Source organism: Schistocerca serialis, chromosome 1 (genome assembly GCF_023864345.2).
Source record: "Schistocerca serialis cubense isolate TAMUIC-IGC-003099 chromosome 1, iqSchSeri2.2, whole genome shotgun sequence".
In the NCBI taxonomy this organism is placed as follows: Eukaryota; Metazoa; Arthropoda; class Insecta; order Orthoptera; family Acrididae; genus Schistocerca; species Schistocerca serialis.
The window spans coordinates 668,828,198-668,852,623 of record NC_064638.1 but is presented as its reverse complement, the minus strand read 5'-3'; the positions used below and the strand labels follow the sequence as shown (position 1 = coordinate 668,852,623).

The following is a 24,426-nucleotide window of genomic DNA, read 5'->3' as shown; positions in this document are numbered from 1 at the left end:
TGCAATTGGCAAGCTTCCGAAGCAAGTGGCTTCTTGTTCAGGTAGAAGGGTTGAAGAGAAAGGAAGAGGGGTAAAGGAAAAGGACTAGAGAGGTCTAGGAAAAGGGGTAGAGTTCAGGAAAGAACCTTGGGTCAGGGGAGACTTACCGTAAGAGATTAGAAGGAAATACTGGTTGTTGGGGACTGCAAGAGTCTTCCCTTCTAATTCCATATGGTAAGTCCCCCTTACCCATGGTACTGGGTGACTTTCCTGAAATCGACCGTTTTTTCTAGACCTCTCCAGTCCTTTTCCTTCAACCCTGCTTCCTGAAGAAGGAGCCACTGGCTCTGAAAGCTTGCCAATTACAACTGACTCTTATGCGTGTATTCTGTCACCGGTTGGTGAGTAGATTTTTTATCTATCTAATTAAATAATTTTGTCAATAATTGATTGTTTTTGTTGTTATACTTTAAGAGTCTATGCATCACTTAACAATAGTAGCACTTCACTTACCATGGACTGATGAAAAAGACGAATGCCCGCTGTGACTGCCTTGGAGTGTTTGGCTCCCTCCACATGACTGATTATGGTCATTTTTCCCCACACTGCTGAGAGTAAAAGACTTGCTGCATATTGTGCAATATTCCAGCAATTCCAATGTCTTGTGGGCCCTGATGCCCTCACACCTCTAATCATTCAGCCATTCACAGCATTTCATTTCACCTTGCTGGGTTTCACCATGATCTACTACTAGAATACTGTGAGGGTTGCCCTAATGAACAAGGACAACACTCCTGCTACAATCAAAAGTGGTGTGCCTTCAAAGGAGACATGCTACACAAATAATGGATTTTCCAGATATTTGTGGCAGGTTCTTTGATACCTGCAACCCCTGCCTGTGTGTTTGTGGAGGTCTTACCTTTAGACTATAGCCACAGAATGTGAGAATAAAATATTCACAGCATCCCTCATGTCTCCAAATCGGCCCCAGTTTATCTAAACGAGATTTTGGAAAATGGTAGCATGGAAATATTTGATTATTTTTCTACGTGATAAGAACAAGGAATTTTCGTGTCTACCATATTATATGACGGTAATCCCAAAAGTAAGGTCTCGTATTTTTTTTATAAGTACATAGACCTGTTTATTTCTAGAATGGTTTACATCAGTTTACAGCTTGAACATTTAGCTATTTTTCAACAAAATCACTATTTCTGTCGGTGCATTTTTGTAGACGCTGTGGTAGTTTTTGTATGCCCTCGTCATACCAGCTCGCCATCATGTTGTTTAGAAAGTTATGAACCTCTTCTTTCACCTCGTCATTGGAGATGAATCGCTTTCCGGCCAAATGTTCTTTTAACATAGGGAACAGGTGATAGTCACTGGGTGCCAAGTCAGGACTATAGGGTGGGTGGGTGATTGTGTTCCACAGAAACTGTTGCAGGAGAAGAACGGTTTGCCGAGCGATGTGTGGGCGACCATTGTCATGGAGAATGTGTAAGCCCTTGCTAAACATTCCTCTTCTCCGGTTCTGAATTGCCCGTTTGAGTTTTTTCAGAGTCTCACAGTACCTGTCCGCGTTAATTATGGTCCCAGCGATTCAGCTCCGACTACCAGAGAAAGAAGACATTCATAACTTTTAACAGCATGGCGGCGAGCTGGTATGACATGGGTATTCAAAAACTGCCACAGTGTCTACAAAAATGCATCGAAAGAAATGGTGAATATGTCAAAAAATAGCTAAATGTTCGAGCTGTAAGCTGATGTAAACTATTGTAGAAATAAACATGTCTATGTACAAAAAAAACCACGAGAAATGAGAAATTACTTTTGGGATTGCCCTCATACAAATAACTAAACTTAAGTAATTGAATGATGCAATTTTTGTAAGTCTTGGATAGCTGCTGAAACAAGAATTCGTGTGGCTTTGCAACAAGATAACTTAAACTTCTGAACTGAACTGACCACATTTGGTTGTTTAATAAAGCACTGTTTCAGGATTCTGTCACAAGTGCAAGTGCATTAAGATATTAGTGAGGTGACATTGTGGAAAGTCCACTTTGTTTTGCCAAAGGAAGTACATTTTAACAAGGAAACAAGAGAAATGTAGCTGTTACTCGAAATCTGCCACTTCTGAGTGAGTGGTTTTCAAGGGATAGCAAGTTTTAGTTGTTACAAATATAATGAAGAGGTTGGACCAATGATCATCTTGAAAAACATACAACTGTATCATGAAATACGTTGTTTGTGAAAAGTGACACATTAACATTAAATAAACAGGAATGTAAAAAGTAGGACGAACAAAGGCATGGTTGAAAAATTTCTAGATGATATTCTAACTATCTTGTTATAATGACTAAGCTACACAATTTAAAATGAAGTTTCACAAAAAAATTCTTTGCTCGTGTGACCACATTGTCCATAACAGCATTATAACAACTGAAGATAAATTAAATCTGTCTTTGCCGCTACAGTACAACAAAAAATAGAGCCAAACGAGGGAATATTTGGGGTGTGGTGGGAGGGGGGAGGGAAGAACCTTGCAAGCAGGCGGCATTTCCTGATGTAGGCAAAAATCGTAAGTACTAACATCAACATCTTTTGTAACAAACTGTTGTTGGATGGAGAAAGCAATAAATCCAGCAAAATAGTATATCTGTTTCTTTAAGACCACTGGTGGTGTTTTATTTCAATAAAACAAAACACATTTGGAGACTAAATTACGCTATTCCTTGAAGTCGCGAGACACATTTAAAGTACATTCACTAATTTCAGAAATAGCCTAAGAAAAAAAGTAGGCCTCTTGAAAGAAGTGTATAAGATGGGGAAGAGTTGTATAAACCAACACCAATAAAATGTTTGTTCTACTATGTTCATATTTGTCAGCTATTAGCCTCTGTTAATGTCTATTATTTTACAGGTATTGTGTGATTTTTCTTTCATGAAATATATGAGTACGTAGCATACAAACTGCCAGCGACTGCTAGAATTTTCTTCTTCTTCTTATCATTCATACTTTCCAATACATAAACTACTTTTAAAGTGCCAAAATTATTAGAAAAAATAAAATGTTCCATGTATAAACCACGAAAATCCGCCGCATTATATCACACACAAACAACCCAGTCTGGAGGCAGACCGATGGCACTAGATCCAGTGGGAAATGCCGGCTCATTAGTGGGAAATGACGGGCTTCAAATCGGCAGGCCTGATCCTTTAGAGATACCAGCAGAAACGGCCTGCAGTTTTGGCCCATCGCAGAAATCCACTTGTGTCAACAGCTAGTCACAAGTTGCAGACAGCATGTCGATGAAATGAGACCACAGTCATCAATCCATGCAACAGATAACTTGTGTGATTACTCTGAGGATCAATAATAATGAGGACAAGTAGCAACTCATCATAAAGATGATCACTGACCTATTGACAGGCACGTACGAGGGTGGCTTGAAAAGTTCTCGGAATCATCACAAGAGGTCAGTGCTAGCACCAGGACTGTTGCCTGTAAACCCGTGCCATGTCAGTGCTCTTGGAAGAGAGTTGTGGCGGTGAAGCGGCTCTTCTGCTGTTCCCGTATAATGATTTGTGAAGATGGGAGGGGGGAGGGGAGGGGGGGGGGGAGGTAGGAAACGGGATTCGAGCAGTGATTAAATAGTTCGTAAAGAAAGGTATGAAAGCAAAGGACATTATGTCCAATTTTCTTGCACTGAGGGACTCTGCTCCTTCATATTCGACTGTTTGCAAGTGGGCAAATGAATTTAAATTTAGTTGGAAAAGCTTAGATGATGATCCGCACGGTGTTCAGCCAAGATGTGTCACTACTCCAGAAATCATTGCAAAAGTGCACAAAATGGTCATGGAGGACTGCTGATTGAAAGTGCGTGAAATTCCTCACACTTGGCAGATGTCATCTTAAAAGGGTACATCACATTTTAATTGAAGAATTAAAAATGAAAAAATTATCTGCAAGATGGGTGCTGCGACTCTTGGATGCTAGATCAAAAACGCATGAGAATGGACGTATCGGACCAATGTTTGACCTGTTTTAGGAGAAACAAACACAATTGTTTGCACCAGTTTGTGACCACAGATGGAACGGGTGCACTACTATACCCCAAAGACAAAACAACAGTGAAAGCAGTGGAAACTTGCTGATTCTCTGCTACCAAAGAAAGCAAAGATAACTCCGTCGGTGGGAAAGGTCATGGCATGAGTGTTCTGGGTTGCAAAGGGGATTCTGTTTGTACATTATCTCCCCACTGGACAAACCATTACTGGAGAGTACTACGCTAACCTCCTGGACAAATTGCAACAAAAGATACGTGAAAAAAGGCCAGGTTTAGCAAGGAAGAAAGTCATCTTCTATCGAGACAAGGCACACCCGCACACATGTGCCGTCACTACGGCAAAATTGTCTCTTCCCAAAACTGAAAATTTTTCTTACTGGACGAAGATTCACTTCAGACGAAGAATTGATAGCCGGAGTTGACACCTACTTTGCAGGCCCGGAGGAAACGCATTTTTGAGATGGGATCAAGGCACAGGAACATCGTTTGGACCAAGTGCATTAATCTACAAGGAGACTACATTGAAAAACAAAAAAGCTTCAGTGATGTAAGTTCTTATTTTCTATTCTGTTCCTAGAACTTTTCAAGCCACCCTTGTAGAAAAGGCAATCATACCCACACAACCAAGTTTTGTGAGAAAATGAGGGCACACAAACATTCAGACACAACTCTTGCACAAGACTGCCGTCTCCGGACGCTACAGTCTCTGAGAATCAGATCCCTGCAAACCATTTCTCACGCTTTCCTGCCTCTCATCTGCAGCTGCTAGGCTAGCAGCAAGAAGTGGTGGCAGCACTGACTGCAAGCTGAGGGGAGTGGTAGGAAGGGGGGAAGCAGTAGGAATGAGGGAGTAAGGAAGTGACGCATGTACTCCACTGCGCCCAGCCAGCAGCAATGCACGACATCTCAGTAAACAAACCATTTCTTCTGCTGAGGGGGGAAGGGGGGGGGGGGGGGTAATCCAGTGCTTTTATCCAAATTTCCCTGATATTTCCCCAAATTCCCTGACATGTTGGAAATTCCCAGATATTGTTAACTGCTTCAACATAAATCACAAAACATGCACTACTCATGTACATTTTCTACACAACAACTCATTTATGCAATGTAAATGTGTAGTATGTTTGGTGGGATTCGTGCTACGGATGACAACATGTATAAATATTTGAAGATTTTTAGATTTTGACACGTTACATAACTGTAATTGTCATTCACATTGTTTTATTTGCGATTTTATTGCACTGGCTTGAATTCTCTTCATTCAATAATTCATAATGAAGAATTTGTAACACTGCCTTAGAGTTCCCATACTTAATCTGGATATGTCTTATCTTAATCTCAAATTTGCTCTCTCTCTATTTCTTAGTTTTCAGGTTATTTCCAGTAAAGTTGAAGTTATGGACACTTAAAACTTCAGCAGTGACCAACAGAATATTCAATGAAGAGAAAACCAATGCACAGAATCACAAATGTAACAAAATGAACGAACTCAGGTCAAATGAATACATTGTAATAACTATACATGGCAAAAACATAAAACTGTTTAAACCTACACACTATGTAGTGATTACACACACACACACACACACACACACACACACACACACACACACACACTGTAAATAAAATGGTGATATCTCCAAGTGTAACTATGGTGTCTATAATAGTAAACAAATCTGATTGGTCAGTGCCTACAACTAGTCATTGGGTTAAAGTAACACAGAAGCATATAGGTAAAAATGAGAAATGCCATGAAATTAAATGGAGAATTAAACAAGCTGAATCAGATTTCAGTGCAAAGAATGAAAAAGAAAATACTAGTAGCCTAAGATGATCATACTTTAAACATAAAGAAATAGTAGGTAAAAGGCTTTGATTGAAATTATGTCCCCTACGGTTTAAAGAAATGGATATTGGAAGTGCCAAAAAGGAAAGGACTGCAGCCTTTGGTAACACAGTTTCCATTTTACTTGTTGATGACCTCTGTGGCTGTGGATTACGTTACTCGAAGAAATACTGTGATCAGTCATTTTTATGTACTTTATTTAAGCCAAAATCAAACAACAGAAAATCCAGAATGGAATAATGACCATATTTTGAACAGGTTACATTGCTACTCACCATATAGCAGAGATATTGAGCCACAGATATTCACAACAACTGTCCATGCAACTCACATACACATGACAATTGTCTCTGCCTGCTGAGGCCAGAGGCGTATGTGTGTGTCTATTGTTGACAAAGGCCAATGGCCGAAAGCTTCAAGTGTGACACATTTTTTGTTATGCCTATCTGCGACTCAGCATCTCTGCTATATGGCGAGTAGCAACTTTCCTTCTCATAATATTGTTACATTCCATCCTGGATTTTCCACTGTTTGATTTTAGTACTGTACATTACTGAGAAAAATTACGTGAAATGCGTAACAAAAAATACTGTAGTGCACAACACTACTTATGTACATATTTATTCAATTTAGACAAAGGATAAGATACCGAGTATGTAGTGTGGGGGCCAAATTTCAGTTTGCACTACGAATTATCCAAAACTCTGTTTAAGCAGTAGATTTTTCAATATAATTTGGCAGGAACTGAATAGCTAGCAAGGATTAAATGAGTTTTCCTTTTATCTGATTTCGAAATAACGAGGGTCAACTGTAAATAGATGGTCTACATAAGGGAAACCAACATTAAGACAATGTTACAGAAAGAGGAGAGGAAATCAATGAAAATCAAGTGAGAGAGATCATACTGCAAAAAGAATTTGACCAAGTTCTGAAAGACGGTGTCCTGCAGTAGACGACTTTCCCTCAGGGTTATTGAGATCCTTGGGAGAAAACGACATGACAAAATATTGTACATTGTATTCAAGATATATCAGACGTTAAAATGCCTGAAGACTTCTGGAAATATGTAGTAATTCCTTTTTCAAAGAAGGGAGGTGCTAACAGGTGTGAATATTAGTGAACCATTGTAATGGATCATATTAGATAATGTTGGATCGAAGCAGACAAGTAATTTGCACGAGCAGAGGAAGAGCAATCCAGCAACAGCATCGTAATAACCATCTCTACGCACAATGGCGATAAAGAGAAATACGTAAATTTAAATGATGAATGTTGATGTTAAATGTATTGAATATTGAAGGTCTGTTGATATTAGTGTCAGTTGAAATTCACTCAGAATATTTGTACCTTGCAATTTCTTTTAATTATTCTTTCCATTTTTAAAAAAAATTATTCAAGCAGCAATTATTAATCAGTTTCCATTATATATTATATTTAATGCTCCCCCCCCCCCCCCCCCCTCCATTCTGACAATATTCAATGGCGATTGTTTAAAGGCGCCGCCGAGCGGAATATAAACAGACCTTTCAATTGTTGAAATAAAAATTTTTTTGAGATAAATTATCCATTTTATCGTTACAAGAAACTAATAAGACCTGTGTTGCATTTGTTACATGTCTGGGAGATTGAGACCAATAAAAACTTGAAAAAGCAAATTAAAATTAAATTCTGCCTACAAACGATATGTGCCGGAAATGCTGATTTCAGCTGTTAAGGTAGGATGCTGCTACGCTGTATGCTTATATGGCTGCACTTGGTGCCATCTCTCTCACAGTAGATAATCTCTTTTCCTTCCAATTAACCCTTAACTCCTGAGGGAGAACTTTCCAAGTCGCTCTCATAGGTCAATTACTGTGGAGCGTTTTTATACACCACCTACCCTCTTTGGATCACCAACACAACAAATTATTATTGTCAGTTTTGTTATCGCCTTGTTTGATTGTTGTTGACATGTGTTGTTGAAATGTGATGGGGTCTCGTAGACCGTGCCTCATGAACCCTGCACCTGCTTTCGTCACTTCAGTACAAAATGTGTTAGCAAAAATGTGACAATTTTACACACACTAAGTTCGATGAAATTTTTAGTCAGTGGATGAAGAATGACGTCAATGATATAGAATAAGAAATAGATGTAGAAGACAACGACTTTTCAATAGCCAGTGATCACAATTCTGTAAGTGAACAGAACAAGAGTACCATTCAGAGAAAGAACTTCAGGACAATGGTGATGAGGACCTTTCTGTTTCTCCAACAAATACTTAGTGTTAGTTAAAATTAAATGTGTTCTGAGTGGAAGTAAAGAAACCTTTAAATCTCAGTACTGAATATTAATTTTGCAGCCTTTCTTTTTCTAGCTATAAAGTTCAGTTTTTACACGCAAGTTTAACCCCAGGAAATTAGTTTCATGAGAAAATTTGCTTTCTACAGAGATACCATAATTTTTCAGAATGTAGAAATTAAATTCTCTAACAGTCTGTTTTGTGTACTATTGAAAAAGCTGCACAAAATATGTGACTTTTGCTTGGTACAAAAATAAAAATACTGTTGGCTTTATTTAGTGCAATAAAATCAATAAGGAGTATTTAAACAACACTTATATATTTGTAACCATAAATGTTATGTAACATAAATTTAATTTTCAAATGATTTACAGCTTAAATCTTGGTTTAAAGACAGGAGTCTCAGAGACCGCACCTCATAGTATACGTAACAGAAAAGTCACCTCGTGAGTTAAGGGTTAATATCCTTTACAGAAAGTGCATTTCTATAGAAAAGACAACAGTTTGTATAAAGTCAACATTGAAGTGCAAAGTAAGTCATTAAAATTCTATAAGGTTGTATCAGATAATAATAATGTTCATTAATGAATACACACATAAGTCCGCTTTAATTGTAAAGTACCAATACAAACAAAATTTCATTTTTGAATTTTTTTTTTCGTAATTATGTTAAACACTGTTCACAATGAAGTCAAATGAAATTGCCATTGTTGAAAACTCATTACAAAATACAATATGCCACGATGTTGGAAATCCGAGCTTGGCAGCAGTTGGAAGTAATGTGCCAACTTGTGAACAGTCCGAAGGCTACCAAAACAACCAGGTTGGCGGCCTACTATTAAAAAATGATGACACTGATAATATAACTAATCATGATTTCACTTTTATGATACAATTTATGAGACAATTTTTCAGTTCACACCAGGAAACATTTTTTCCACATTGTGGAACTGAAGTGCGAGACTGCGAAAATTCCTTTGATTATGTGATTTCACGAACGCAAGAGCAGGAGACAGTTAATAAAAGCAATGTAAATACTAGCGAGACACACAATTAGACACAACTCGTGCAACTAATAAAACAACAGTTTACAAGACATCAGGAAAATATAGGACAACAGTTTACGCAGCAGTTCACAGAACATCTGGAAAATATAGGACAACAGCTTACACAACAAAATCAGGCATTTAACAATTTCAAGAATAGTATTAGTCAACAGTTCAGTACGGTGAGCAGAACTGTATGCACTGAATTCTCTGACGAACTATCCTGGAAGTTGACAGAGCTAGGTAAACAACTAAAACAAGAAACAATTACCAACATGTCCCGAAATATAAATACGTTAACGGAAAAAGTAACATCCGTAGACTATAAACAGGAACAACTTGCAGGTGAGTTACAAAACCTTAGTGAAGCATATCCTCAAATTCAGGAGACTCAATCCCAAGTGCATGAGTCAGTAAGAAATGTGACAAACGCAGTCAGCAAGCTGCAAGTCATATGCAATATCCTATCTACAGAAATACACAAGTTGAGTCTAAGAGTAGACCCGTTAAGTTTAGAGTCAGAATTAGCAAAAACACAGAGATAAGTTATGTGCGGATGTAAAGGAAATAACTGAAAAAGCTGAAGCTGGGATGCTGGATAAGGGAAGCACTCTTCCTGAAAAAGTATTCAACTTCTAGTTAAAACAGATTTAGGTTTAAAGGAAGCAGAGGAAAAGTTACAAGGCACTGTTGTTAAAACTGAAGACATTGCAAAACAACATATGACAGAAAACAAATCTGTGCTTTTAGAGAAGTTAGATACCTTCACCGGTTACCCACAATACAGGGCTAGCCTGTCTAAGGAAAACAGCAAAGGTTGCACAATGCAACAACACTTACCGGCAGTTGCACCTGTCAAGCAAGCGCAGTTGCAACGCGCCACGCCACAAGTGAACATGAACATGTATGTCACTGACAGCAAGGCGAGTTTTTCCAACATTACTTACAGATGAGGGATTACTTAGGAATTGACAATTTCTGATATTTACCTCTGAAGAGAAAAGAACACACCCCGTGATCTTTATCAGAGCATTTCAAAATGTTCTACCTCTTACCTGGACTGAAACCCAGAAAATTAGATTTTTTGTTGGATACACACAGGGTGACATTCTGCTATGGGCTACAGACATGGTGGAACGTTGCCACTACTATGAACACTTTGAGGTAGCCTTTCTGGATAAATATTGGTGTGGGGGCATACAAGAGAGGCTCAAACGTGAAGTATTCAACCCAGCTCTGTTCAATTGCAAATATGGAAACTTAAGGGGCTATTTTGAAAAATATTTGAATAAACCAGGCACTGGACGAACCCGGTATCTCAAGTAGATGTGCTGAAAATTTTAAAGAGCCATCTTCCTGCCCACATTAGAGAAAAACTCGTTACCATTCCTGAACATGACACTGAATACTTTCTATCTGTACTGGACTCAACAGATTTGATATACGAAGAGAGACTGGTACAACCCAAGTCTGTTAATACACTGACAGCGCCACAGAGATTTACAGACCAACAAATAAACAACAAATTCATAGTGTAACACAGATGGCAATCTTACCCTGCACAGACCTATGGTAATGGTAACAATAATCACAATGGTAATGGAGAAACCCGTAAATTCAAAGGGGATATAAAAGAAATGGGCAAAAATTTAGCAAAAACAACTACAACTACAACGGGCGAGTAGCGCATGGCCAGTATGTACAGATACAAGCTACCAGCAATAATCAGCCGATCACTTGGCAAATGCAAAACAATACCAGACAACCGCATAACCCACAGACAGGGGAACTCGGCCAGCAAAGTAACGCACATATGCCGAATAACACACAGTGGCAAAGATCATTTCAGTTGAGAGCCTCACAGGATACTAACTGGCATAATCAAACACCAACAGTCCACGTAGTGGAAGTTACGCCTAAGTCAGAGGCCATTGCTATGGCGACGCTGGAGACTTGAACTGGTCATGGTAGGCCCCCATTCTGTGACCTTAGAGGAGAGTGTGGGCACGAGCTTGATCGACACTTGCTTTATCAGATACGATCAAGGCAGTGATGTAAAAGATAATCTGTATCAAGGTACGCAGAAAAAATTGATGGAGGACAAGGTACAAGCTACTATTAAATCCAAAATATTTGACCTTGATGTACCCATTGTGCTTGACACAGGTACTACGACTAATTTGATGTCTCAGGGGTTCTTTCAAGAAGTGAAGATATGTGGGCATATACCCTCACTGCCAGTGCAGAACTGCAAGGTACAAACTGAAATCAAAAGAACTCAAGATACAGGCCTTAATTCCTGTACAATTAGGACAGTCTTCTGTATGATGCAATTTTTTTGATAGTAAAGAAATTAATAGTTGATTGTTTAATCGGTATGGACAAAGAGGGAAGCAGTAAGAAAAGAGAGATCAACAGGATGCTTGAATGGGGCATAACACAACTTCATTTTCCCCTTATTGTAGTCCAATTTTGGCCGTGAGTAGGCCAGATGGCAAGGTGCACTAGGCCCTTGATTCACGTAACATGAATAAGATTATTGTACCAGTCCGAACATGTCCAGACAATTTAGAGGAACAGCTTATGAAATTCCATGATGCTAAATTTCTTACTATAATCGACCTCCGGTCATCATATTGGCAAATAAAACTAACTACATGAAGAAAGTTGGAAGTATGCCGCCTTCGTACGTGAGGGCAGGAGCTTTGAATTTAAAGTATTACCATTTGGATTGAATATAAGTGCAGGTGTATTTACCTCTGCACTTGACAGAGTGCTAGGGCCTGAACTTTTGAGTAAGGTAACAGTATACATGAACAATGTTTTAGTTGCTACACCCACTTGGGTAGAACATTTAAAATTAATTGAACAAGTATTGAGCCACTTTTCCAAATATGGAGTAATAGCAAATCTCAAGAAATCTAATTATGGAAAATAAAAGGTAAGACTTTTAGGACACACAATCTCTTCGGAAGGCATACTGCCAGATTAAAAAAAACTTGATGCCATTAGGAACTGCCCTGTTCCACAAAACAGGAGACAATTAAAGGCATACTTAGGCCTAGTGTCATTTTTTAGGAAATTCATCCCTAACCAACATATGAACAGTGATGCTTTACTCAATCATCTCCGGAAAAATTGACCTTGATTATGAGACAAGCAATGACAAACCGATTTCGAGAACATGAAGCAAGCCTTATTACATGCTAATATTTTATCTCAAACAGACATGAAGAAAGATCTTTTTTATGCGCCAACGCATCTTCTCAGGGTCTGGGTCCATGCCTTTTCAAATGGTAGAAGAAGAGGGAAATCTGATCCCAAAAGTAATTAGCTTCACCAACCGCACCTTACTGACAGATAGCCAGGTGGTGTATGTATCTCCAAGAACTCAATTTTGAAATAGTATACATAAAAGGAAATCAAAACATAATAGCTCATGCTCTTTCTCGACTACCACAAGGCCTAAAACAATTCAGCAATCTTTTAGAGCAGGAAGGTGAAATAAGAGCTATGTTGATAAAGGACAAAACACTCTGACCATAATGTGTCCACATGTGTAAACACACGAAGCAATTACAACAGGAAGACACATGCTGTAGTAAGGTAAGAGCAAAACTTACACATAACAATGATGAAAAGTTAAAAAGGTTTTTCACTATTCGCAAAGGAGTTCTATTCTATACCCTACCGAACTAGAACAATGGCGCATGTGTTTGCCAGAGGAATATGTGGATGATTTTATCTTATAACACACAATACTTGGGGCCATTATGGCACTGCAAAATGCACTGACAAAATAGGTAAATACTGTTATTTCCCCAACCTTAGACAGAGAGTACTATAGGTGGTAAGAGAGTATTGTTTTACAGCAAGCAAAACATTCTAAAATTTCCAAGAGGATAGAACTACATCCCATTGTGGCTAAGAAACCTCTAGAAAAGGTGTAGTTAGATGTGCCTGGACCCTATCCCAGAGGTAAGGGAGGAGTAAAATATATAGTAGGCCTGTATGATATTTTCACAAAAAACGTAAAACTGTGTGCTGTACTGAATGTTACAGTCAGTTCAATTTTAAGACAAATTAAAGAGGATTATTTTGCAAGAGTAAAAAAAACCAGAAGTCATGTTAACAGATGATGTCTCATATTTTGTTGGACATAAATGGAAAATTTTGTAGATTCCAACCAAATCAAACACATTTTAGTACCCAAAGTTCATCTCTAAGCAACCCCCACAGAAAGGGTGTTTAAGGAATTCAACAGGTTTGTGAGGACCTATATACCTCATAAACATACCAAGTGGACTCAATATGTCACTCCTTTCTTACAAGTTGTTAACAGCCTTCCCCATACATCAGCTGGATTTACACCAAATGAGCTGATGTTCAATTGCAAACAGATATGCGAATGGGAAAAACCTTTGCCCAATATACCAATACCAGAATTATCAGATGATAAAATAAGACAACCATTAATCAACCTTAAAACCTGGGCTAAACATAGGAAAGGAATTTACGTCAAAGCTGAAACGTACAACACAATTTTACATAGGACAATAGGTGTTATTTGGAACACATCCCAAACCCACAAAAATTGGAAAACTGAACCGTAAGTGGCAACTACCATACACTGAACCATACATAATTACTAAAATCCCCTACCCGGCAACATACAGATTGGTACACGCAAACACAGGTAAAGACAATGGCCTACACTGACACAAAGACGTGAGAACATTTATGTATTGAAGAAGGGCTGTACATCCTCTAAATTGTATATATGTATAATAATATTAGATTTAAGATGCTGGAAAATCACATTCCAGAATTTATGTTCTTAGTTGGTAAGGAAAAAAAAATTTTTTTTTCTTATATGTCAAATGTGTAAATGATAAGGTGAGTGGATGTAACAAGGAAGAATTGTACTTTTGTGTTTCTAGTGATGACAATACTTTAAATACAACATTTCACCTTGCATGTAACCCAGTTGTAAATGAATAAACGAACTTGTGAAACACACAGTAGTGAACAATGCAATACACAACTCATCGCAACGTTAATGGTATCAGAGCGTCGCAGTGCACGTGCATTGGGGAGCAAGCTAGTCAATAAACCGCAAGTGCGTGGGGCCAGACAGACACAGCTGAAAGTGTTGGAGCACCCAAAACAAACAAGCCCTATGAGCTACAGTCTGGACTAGCATTTGTAAAGCCTATTGCATTAACAGGGACATAGAAAATTAAGGGAGAGTCTATACTACACCTACAACTATCTACACAATAAGCTCAAACTAAGATAGGCTAAGGGATTATATACACGGAAAGAGATGCTGATTTACTGAAGTTAATCTACTATATACATTACGTCTATGTATTTACAAATTTAAGTATTGAAGGTACAAGCACTAATTATATTTGATGGACCAGAAAATTTTCACTGCAGGTAAACAAATATAAGTGGCAAACTGAATAAGAGGTCGCACCACGGCTATAATGAACTTTATCTTTCAGATTTACAAGGTAAGCAGAGATGCACACATGACATTAAATGAGTTTGTGATGGCACGACTGCACACTGAAGTAAATGAATACGTGGTTGAATATATGAAAGAGGTGTATGAATGCAGAGTCTCGCGGTGATAACATTGAATAAAATGCTCTCAGGTTTCCAACTGCGTCAATTGCTTAAAACTACACGAGCTTTCGACCAAGCACTCCTTCGCCATTGTCATACCACTTAACAATGGCCAAGGAGTGGAACTGAAGTCGAAGCGAAACATGGATCCATTGCTTCAAGACAGGCAGAAGGACAAAAACTTTCGCCAGAACATGGCTAAATTGCCACAAAATGACGCTGATAAATAATCAGAATGGAAGGTAGTACACAACAAGCATCAAACATTCGGCACTAAAACTTCGTCTACAGCAACTGTTTAGAGATTTGAGAATGTAAACAATTTTGATGTACTTTGTTCTAGTAATAGTCTCACAGAAAGTGAAAACAATCGTAAGAAGAGTGTACCGATAAACTATCAGAAAAAGGTTAGGTTTGATCTTCCAAAGCCACAACGTTCAGTTAACAGCAATGAAAGTGGCAGTTGTGTGATCCAGTCTGCTGTGAGTGAAACATCAACAAATCGTCTTCACATTTTCGTTGATAGTCATGGTAGAGGCATGGCTGATATAGTGAAAAGCAGTTTTAATGCTGCCGATGTTTGTGGAATTGTGAAGCCAGGTGCTAAACTTCAAGAAGTTGTAGCGGGGTGTGATCCTGAAAAAGTAAAAAATGAGTGTTTAATCTTAATAGGTGGCTCAAACAATGTTGCCTGCAATGAAGGGAATGATGTCATACAGTCACTCAGGAAGAAAATATCAGCGCTTCATCAGTCTAAGGTATTTGTTGTGAACATTCCAAAGAGACATGACTTAAACCCACAGTCCTGTGTAAATGAGGCTATCTCACAACGAACTCTAAGTTAGCAAAGTTGTGTAAGCATTTTAACAATACTTGTGTTGTAGATATAAGCACTTTTGGACAAGAATGATTTACAAGACATGGTATGGACCTGAACAGATCAGCAAAACAAGCATTAGGTACCCTCTTAAAAACAAAAATATTGGAAGAAGTCCACAAATGTACCCCAAAGTTGAAACCAATCACACTTAAATGGCTCCAGCCATCAAGTCAGACTCGGTTTCAAACTCAAATGTTTCAGGAAATTGTTAGTAATGAATGTACTGTGTCTGTAGCTACAGATAATTTTTTAGGCAAAAGTTTACATCTGTCTCTAATTCCAAAGAAATGATTTTTCACCAAAATGTGGGAGGACTTGGTAATAAAGTAAATAACATTACTGTTCTGTTAGAGGAACCACAAGGAATAAAAGATACTGATGGATTATGTGTTAGTGAACATCATGTGAAAGATATTGAAAGGTTACAGCTACGTGGTTACTGTCAGGCAGCGCATTACTCTAGAACCATTATGGAAAAAGGTGGAGTGGTAATTTATGTAAAAAACAACATCTCTTACAATGCATTAGATTTAAAGAGCCATTCTATAGAGCAAGAAATTGAAGTATGTGGTTTTGAGATTAATGTAAATCACTTCACGGCTGTAGTGTTAGCACTGTATAGATCTCCCTCAGGGAATTTGAATGTATTTCTTAAGCACTTAGATTCTTTATTATCCATACTGTACTCAAAGTCCAAGAACTTGATAATTACTGGTGACTTTAACGTTGATATCCTAAATGAGAGCTATAGTAAAGCTGATTTAGAACATTTAATGGAGTCTTATAAACTGATGGCAATAGCAGATTTCCCGACTAATGTTACTGTTAACAGTAAAAGTCTGAGAGATAATATATTCATAGATAAGTCTAAATGCAATGAGATCACTGTACATCCAATCCTTGGCCTTTCTGATCATGGTGGTCAATTGCTTAGGCTCAATTACATCAGTGTGTGCAACAGTTCCGAGCATTCTTGGAAATCTTTTAGGATAATAAATGAACAGGGCCTTTTAAAATTCAATGACAGCCTAAAAGAGATAGATTGGAGCCCAGTTTATAGGAAAACAGATGTAAACAAAAAGTACAATTCATTTTTAAATGAATTCATGTCTGTATTTGAGTCCATCTTTCCCAAAAATAGTCATATAGGCAATGCCAAGAAGTCTTGGATCACTACAGGGATAATAACATCTTGTAGAACAAAGAGGATGTTATACAGTTCTCTCAGGACTTGTAATGATCCAAAGGAACGACAACACTACAAGCTTTACTGTAGCATTCTCAAGAAGGTTATAAATAAATCTAAAAGTATGTGCATAAAATCAGGAATTGAAAGCTCAGAAAATAAAATTAAAACTATATAGAATGTAATAAAGAGGGAAACTGGCAGAACAACAGGGAACATGTCTCAGGTAGAGATTAAAACAGGGGACAGTATCATAAAGAAACATGAGTTGGTTGCAGAAATATTTAATAACCACTTTTTGAGAGCAGCAGAGAAGACAGGCTGTAATGGTTCTATGGAAGAATCATCGTCCCTCCTACAGAAAGCTACTAGCAACAGAATCCCACAGTTATCTTTACCTCCAGTTACTGTGAGCGAAGTCATAAGAGTAATTAGATCATTAAAAAATAAAAATTCTGCTGGTGTGGTCAATATTTCTAATAAAATACTGAAACACAGTTATAAATTTGTTAGTCCCATCTTATGCAACATATACAATACATCCCTACAAGAAGGGATTGTCCCTGACAAACCTTTAAAAAAGGTGATAAAAGCATCGTTACAAACTATCGCCCAATATCCCTATTAACTACCTTCTCAAAAATTCTAGAAAAACTCATGCACAGGAGGATTGTAGACCATCTCAACTTCCACAGTATCTTAAGAAAAAATCAGTTTGGTTTTCGTGCCGGTCTTTGTACTGAACAGGCAATATTCTCTTTCAGCAACCAAGTTTTGGGAGCAATTAACAAAAAAATGTCTCCAGTGGGTGTTTTTTGTGATCTTACAAAAGCCTTTGAATGTGTAAACCACCGAATTCTTTCGAAAAAGGCAGAATACTATGGTTTAGGTAGTACTGTTGGCTTGTGGCTACAATCATATCTACAGGATCAGAAGCAGACTGTAATGCTAAATGGCTCTTCTGGAGAACCTGCCTCGTCTGAATGGGGCACGATAACGTGTGGTGTGCCTCAAGGCTCCGTTTTGGGCCCACTGCTTTTCCTCATCTTTATTAATGATCTTCCTTTTTGTTCTGAGACAAACAGCAAATTTACCCTGTTTGCCAATGACACCACAATTCAAACTGACGATTTGATTGATCACGATCTCGAACTAACTACAAATACTGTTTTTAATGACATCTTAAATTGGTTCTCCTCGAATGGTCTCTCACTCAATGCAGATAAATCTCATTATATGAGGTTCCATACATCACAAAGTAATCTCGATGAAATTAACATAAAATGTAGAGATCAACCAATACAGAAAGTTGAAGATACAAAATCCCTGGGTGCTTACATAGACAGTAAATGTAATTGGTCAGTTCACATTCTTCATCTATGTAAAAAACTTAGCTCGGCAACATTTGCATTACGGGTAATTTCTTCAGTGGCTGAAGTTGACACCATTAAGGTTGCCTACTTTGGCTACTTCCACTCATTGATGTCATATGCTATCATATTCTGGGGGAACCAACCACTCGCAAAAAAAGTTTTCACCATTAAAAAAAAAGCAATCAGAATAATGTGTGGGGTCCATCAAAGACACTCTTGCAGGCACTTGTTTCGGAAGATAAGTATCCTAACAACTGCCTCAAAGTATATTTTTTCCTTGCTGACCTTTGTGTGCAAAAATTATTCTATCTACCAAGACAACAGTAAATTCCATGGCTATAACACCAGAAACAAAAACAATCTACATTTCGAAATGAAACGTCTCACTCTGGTACAAAAAGGAGTTTCCTACTCCAGCATTACACTGTTCAATGCTCTACCACTACATATCAAATGTGTTCATACAGAACTGCCAAAATTTAAACAAGTTCTCAAAGATTACTGTTATAACCTTGAATTGTAATACATTGTGTGGATATACAACGTAGAGCAATAGCGAGTTACATGCTTCCAACTCCGAATCTGTCACTCCACTCCCGTGCTGTGACATGCGGCCGGCGCCGTTCATAGCCAGGTGGCGCTCCCGTGCTCGGCCGAGCTGCGGAGCGCCTCTATCGCCGTGTTCGCGTACTGACGTAGCGGCACTTTTAAATCTCTTGGCACTGTCACAACAATTACCTGACAGAGAAATCTTTTTATACTGTGGATGAATATCTGAAAGAAAATGTATACCATCACTAAACTTATTGTGTCTAGAAGTAGTTCAATTGATTTTATTGTGCATTTGAGCATTAGCGCACTTTTTGCAACACCAAATTGGCTGTACCTGTATTTACTCTTGTAGGCCTAATATCTGATTTAACTTTGTGCTCTTATCTTTAACCTTTATTTGAAACTCCTTTTTCTGTTAAATGGTTGTTATGTTATCTAGCTGACATTGTCTCTATTACTGTATTTATAGTATGTCTTACTTAAACTGTGTACAATTTGGCATTGAATTGCCCTTGTATTTATCGTAAGTTTAAACTAAAACCTGTACAATTTGACACGTTCCATATCCTTGTGATTGACTCATTAACTGGATCTACGGAACATGAAATAAATAAATAAAATAAATGAACACTGAAAAAGTATTCGATACAACTGGCATCGTCAGATTTGCAACAAACTATTTTGTTCTGGGGAACACAGTTAAGACCAGCAACGAGACATAACTGAGCACATAAATCCCTTTCCGTGAACTTTCATCATCCTGTAGTGAGTAGATCCTTTCTGGAGAATGCTAGAGAGGAAAGGCCATGCGTAGTTATTTGAGCAGTGCGTAGAATCTATTGTAGCGACTATAGTTTTCTTCTTTAAGTCTTTGAAATTGACAAATATACTCTGACAAGAAGCCACTGTGAATTTGAATGAGATGTATGTTAATTTATGCCATAAAAGGAAACTGAATCCATTATTGTATGAATGTTATGTGAATAATGTAAAACCAAACAAGAGTAAAAAGTGTACTCATATAATTTGAATTGAACAATGTAACGAAATTATATTTAGCAAAATGTACTAAAACAAAACGACAATCAGATTATAAAGTATACAAGCAACAATAATGGCATGTCAGCAAATGAATAGCATAAGTTTATTTCTGCAGTTGTATTTTTTTCTGTATAGTATGTGGAAAGGACACCACAGAAACTCTGTGTAATACAACGGTATGAAAGACGCTCAAAAGCAAAATGCTAAAACATACGAAAACTGCCTGCAAAGTGTTAAATGTGTGTGTTAATACACGGGAGTGCACAAAGTAAACTAAAGATGACAATATTTCATGTAACATGAATTTTCTGTGCTCAACAACATCGTAAGAGTGGCAAGAAACTTACCTTGTCAATGGGTGTCTGATGTACGACTGGTGTTTCCACTGACTAAGTGTGAGCGACAAGGTGAAATAAATTCCTCGAGCCACTGTTATGGAAACCAGTTGTCACCGCATCGAAGATTTCACAAAGGATCAAGCCGCTGAACATGAGCTACACGAATTTTTGCAGTGAAGGTTAGTGTGAATACACAAAATGGACACACTGACTTTGTATTACACATGAGAGTGCGAACTAGGATGGTAATGGACATTGATCTGGGCGCGCAGGCTTCGCAAACTAAACACTAGGCAGACACTTATTGACAATAATGGGACTATGCAGTTACAGCAAGCACTTTGTTACCTAGGAAAACTTAGGTGTGTGTGCGCGTGTGTGTGTGTGTGTGTGTGTGTGTGTGTGTGTGTGTGTGTGTGTGTGTGCGCGCTAAGGGAAGCTGACATGCCCTTATAAATTGATATCTACATAGGATAAATCCAACAGCTGAATAATAAAGGCTATGCCCATATCGGCCAGCGTTATCCATCCTCAAAAAGCGAAATAAGCCCAGACACTGTGCACCTCTGTATGATGTCAGTGCACAGTTGGGTGCAATTAGTAATGGATCATATTATTATCATTATTATTATTATTATTATTATTATTATTATTATTTCTTTCCTTTCTCAGAGGTTATGTCTGGTCAAAAATGGAAAGTGACGCGGACCTTGATCAAGCGTGACTTCCGTTTAACTGCATGGTATATGTTACATTGCATTTAGGAACTTTCGGGTAGTTGAACATGTATCAATAATTACAGATTTCTGTAGTTGTATACATACATTTGGATGTAGCTGTAATGCGCTGATGTACTGGTGGATATTGTGTGGTATGACTCCTGTAGCTGACAGTATAATTGGTATCCTGATGCCACATGTCCTTGACTTCTACAGCCAGTTGGATGTATTTTTCAATTTTTTCTCCTGTTATCTTCTGTATATTTGTTGTATTGGGTATGGATATTTCGATTAGTTGTGTTAATTTCTTCTTTTTATTGGTGAGTATGATGTCAGGTTTGTTATGTGGTGGTGTTTTATCTGTTCTAAGGTTCTGTTCCAGTTTAATTTGTATTCATCATTCTCCAGTACATTTTGTGGTGCATACTTGTATGTGGGAACGTGTTGTTTTATTAGTTTATGTTGTATGGCAAGTTGTTGATGTATTACTTTTGCTACATTGTCATGTCTTCTGGTGTATTCTGTGTTTGCTAGTATTGTACATCCGCTTGTGATGTGATGTTTCTATTTGTTGTTTGCAAAGTCTGCGTTTATCTGTTGTTGTATTGGGATCTTTAATAATATGCTTGCTGTAATATCTGGTGTTTATTCTTTGATCCTGTATAGCAATCATGAATCCTTCCGTCTCACTGTATATATTGCCTTTTCTTAGCCATGCGTTGGATGCGTCTTGATCGATGTGTGGCTGTGTTAGATGATACGGGTGCTTGCCATGTAGTGTTTTCTTTTTCCAATTTACTTTCTTCGTATCTGTTGATGTTATGTGATCTAAAGGGTTGTAGAAGTGGTTATGAAATTGCAATGGTGTAGCAGATGTATTTGTATGAGTGATTGCTTTGTGTATTTTGCTAGTTTCTGGTCGTTCTATAAAGAATTTTCTTAAATTGTCTACCTGTCCATAATGTAGGTTTTTTATGTTGATAAATCCCCTTCCTCCTTCCTTTCTGCTTAATGTGAATCTTTCTGTTGCTGAATGTATGTGATGTATTCTATATTTGTGGCATTATGATCATGTAAGTGTACTGAGTGCTTCTAGGTCTGTGTTACTCCATTTCACTACTCCAAATGAGTAGGTCAATATTGACATAGCATGAGTATTTATAGCTTTTGTCTTGTCTCTTGCTATCAATTCTGTTTTCAGTATTTTTGTTAGTCTTTGTCTATATTTTTCTTTTAGTTCTTCTTTAATATTTGTATTATCTATTCCTATTTTTTGTCTGTATCCTAGATATTTATAGGCATCTGTTTTTTCCATCGCTTCTATGCAGTCGCTGTGGTTATCCAACATGTAATCTTATTTAGTGTGTTTTTCCTTGACTATGCTATTTTTCTTACATTTGTCTGTTCCAAAGGCCATATTTATATCATTGCTAAATACTTCTGTTATCTTTAGTAATTGGTTGAGTTGTTGATTTGTTGCTGCCAGTAGTTTCAGATCATCCATGTATAGCAAATGTGTGATTTTGTGTTGGTATGTTCCAGTAATATTATATCCATAATTTGTATTATTTAGCATGTTGGATAGTTGGTTCAGAGCAAGGCAGAACCAGAAAGGACTTAATGAGCCTCCTTGGTATATTCCACACTTAATCTTTATTGGCTGTGATGTGATATTATTTGAATTTGTTTGGATATTAAGTGTGGTTTTCCAATTTTTCATTATTATGTTTAGGAACTGTATCAATTTATGATCTACTTTGTACATTTCCAATATTTGTAGTAACCAAGAGTGGGGTACACTATCAAAAGCTTTTTGGTAATCAATGTATGCGTAGTGTAGCGACCTTTGTTTAGTTTTAGCTTGATATGTCACCTCTGCATCTATTATCAGTTGCTCTTTACATCCTCGTGCTCCTTTGCAGAAGCCTTTTTGTTCTTCATTTATAATTTTGTTCTGTGTTGTATGTGTCATTAATTTCTGTGTAATGACTGAAGTTAATATTATGTGAATTGTTGGCAGGCATGTTATGGGTCAATATTTTGCTGGGTTTGCTGTGTCTGCTTGATCTTTACGTTTCAGATAAGTTATTCCTTGAGTAAGTGTATCAGGGACTGTGTATGGGTCTGCAATGTAATTGTTAAATAATTTAGTTAGATGTGAATGTGTTGAGGTGAACTTCTTTAGCCAGAAATTTGCTATTTTATCTTTTCCAGGGGCTATTATTATTATTATTATTATTATTCTCTCATTCTTATATATAAGTTATATTTTGTACCAGCGATAATGTTGGGATAAAAAAATAAATAAATAAATAAAATGTAGAGATACGCTCTTCAATTGATTAATTTCTGTATCTTCACCTGTTTGACTCTATAAGTGGTAGTGGACGGAGGGTATGGCGAGTTGCACCATTTTAGTATTACTCAAAACTGTGTATTCTAACCGTACATTAAATAAGTGTTACAAAAGCAATTTGGGAGACAAAGTTGGTATATGGATATTTATATACAGAACCCTATCTGTTCATCATTTCACCCACCCCGAGTATCCTGCATCAAGAGGATCGAAGCAGACAAGGATTTTGTGTGAGCAGAGGAAGGGTGATCCAGTAACAGTATCCTAATAACCAGCTCTATGCACAATGGCAATAATGAGAAGTATGTAAATTTCAATGAAGAATGTTGGTCTTAAGTGTATTGAATATTGCAGGTCTGTTGATATTAGTGCCAGTTACAGTTCACTCAGGACATTTGTACCTTCCAATTTCTTCCAATTATTCTTTCCATATATATATATATATATATTTTTAATTATTCAAACAGCAATTATTAATCAGTTTCCATTATATTTTATGCCCGCCTCCCTATTCTACCGCTGTTCACCAAACAGTCAATAAGTCATAGTTACAAAACACTGACATGAATTATTTACTGAAGAATGGAGAACCTGGTAGAAAGTAGTCTCTGAGAAGTTTAGGAAAACACGAGGCCGTAATGAGCTTATGACTTATCTCACAGATACACTGATGAAAGCCAAATCTGTATGTATAGCATTTGTAGATGTAAAGAAAGCTGTTGACAATGTTGACTGGAATACACTCTTTGAAATTCTGAAGGAGCTGGTGTAAAATACAAAGAGTGAAATGTTACTTACAACTTGTACAGAAACCAGACTGCTGTTATGAGAGTCAGATGTAAATTGAGGAAGATGTAATGGAAACCAAGTAAAATTTTTGAAATTAACTGCCATTAAAGAAGAATAAATAAAAGCTTTGAGGTTTGCCGATGACACTGTAATTTGGTCAGAGATCACACAGCACTTAGAAAAGTTGCTAGACAGAACAGTTAGTGACCTGAAAAGACATCGTAAGACAAATATCAACAAAAGTAATACAATGGTGCTGGAATGTGGCCCTACTGAATCAAGTGATGCTGAGAGAATTAAATTAGGAAATGAGGCACAAAAAGTAGTAGATGAATTTTTTA

The 24,426-nt window shown here is 37.4% G+C and overlaps 1 protein-coding gene across 3 annotated transcripts in view; it reads right to left on the bottom strand.

Moving 5' to 3' along the window:
• Positions 1-24,426, bottom strand: part of LOC126479952 (ARF GTPase-activating protein GIT1) — a 223,215-nt gene that overhangs the window by 110,719 nt on the left and 88,070 nt on the right. The window lies entirely within an intron of this gene.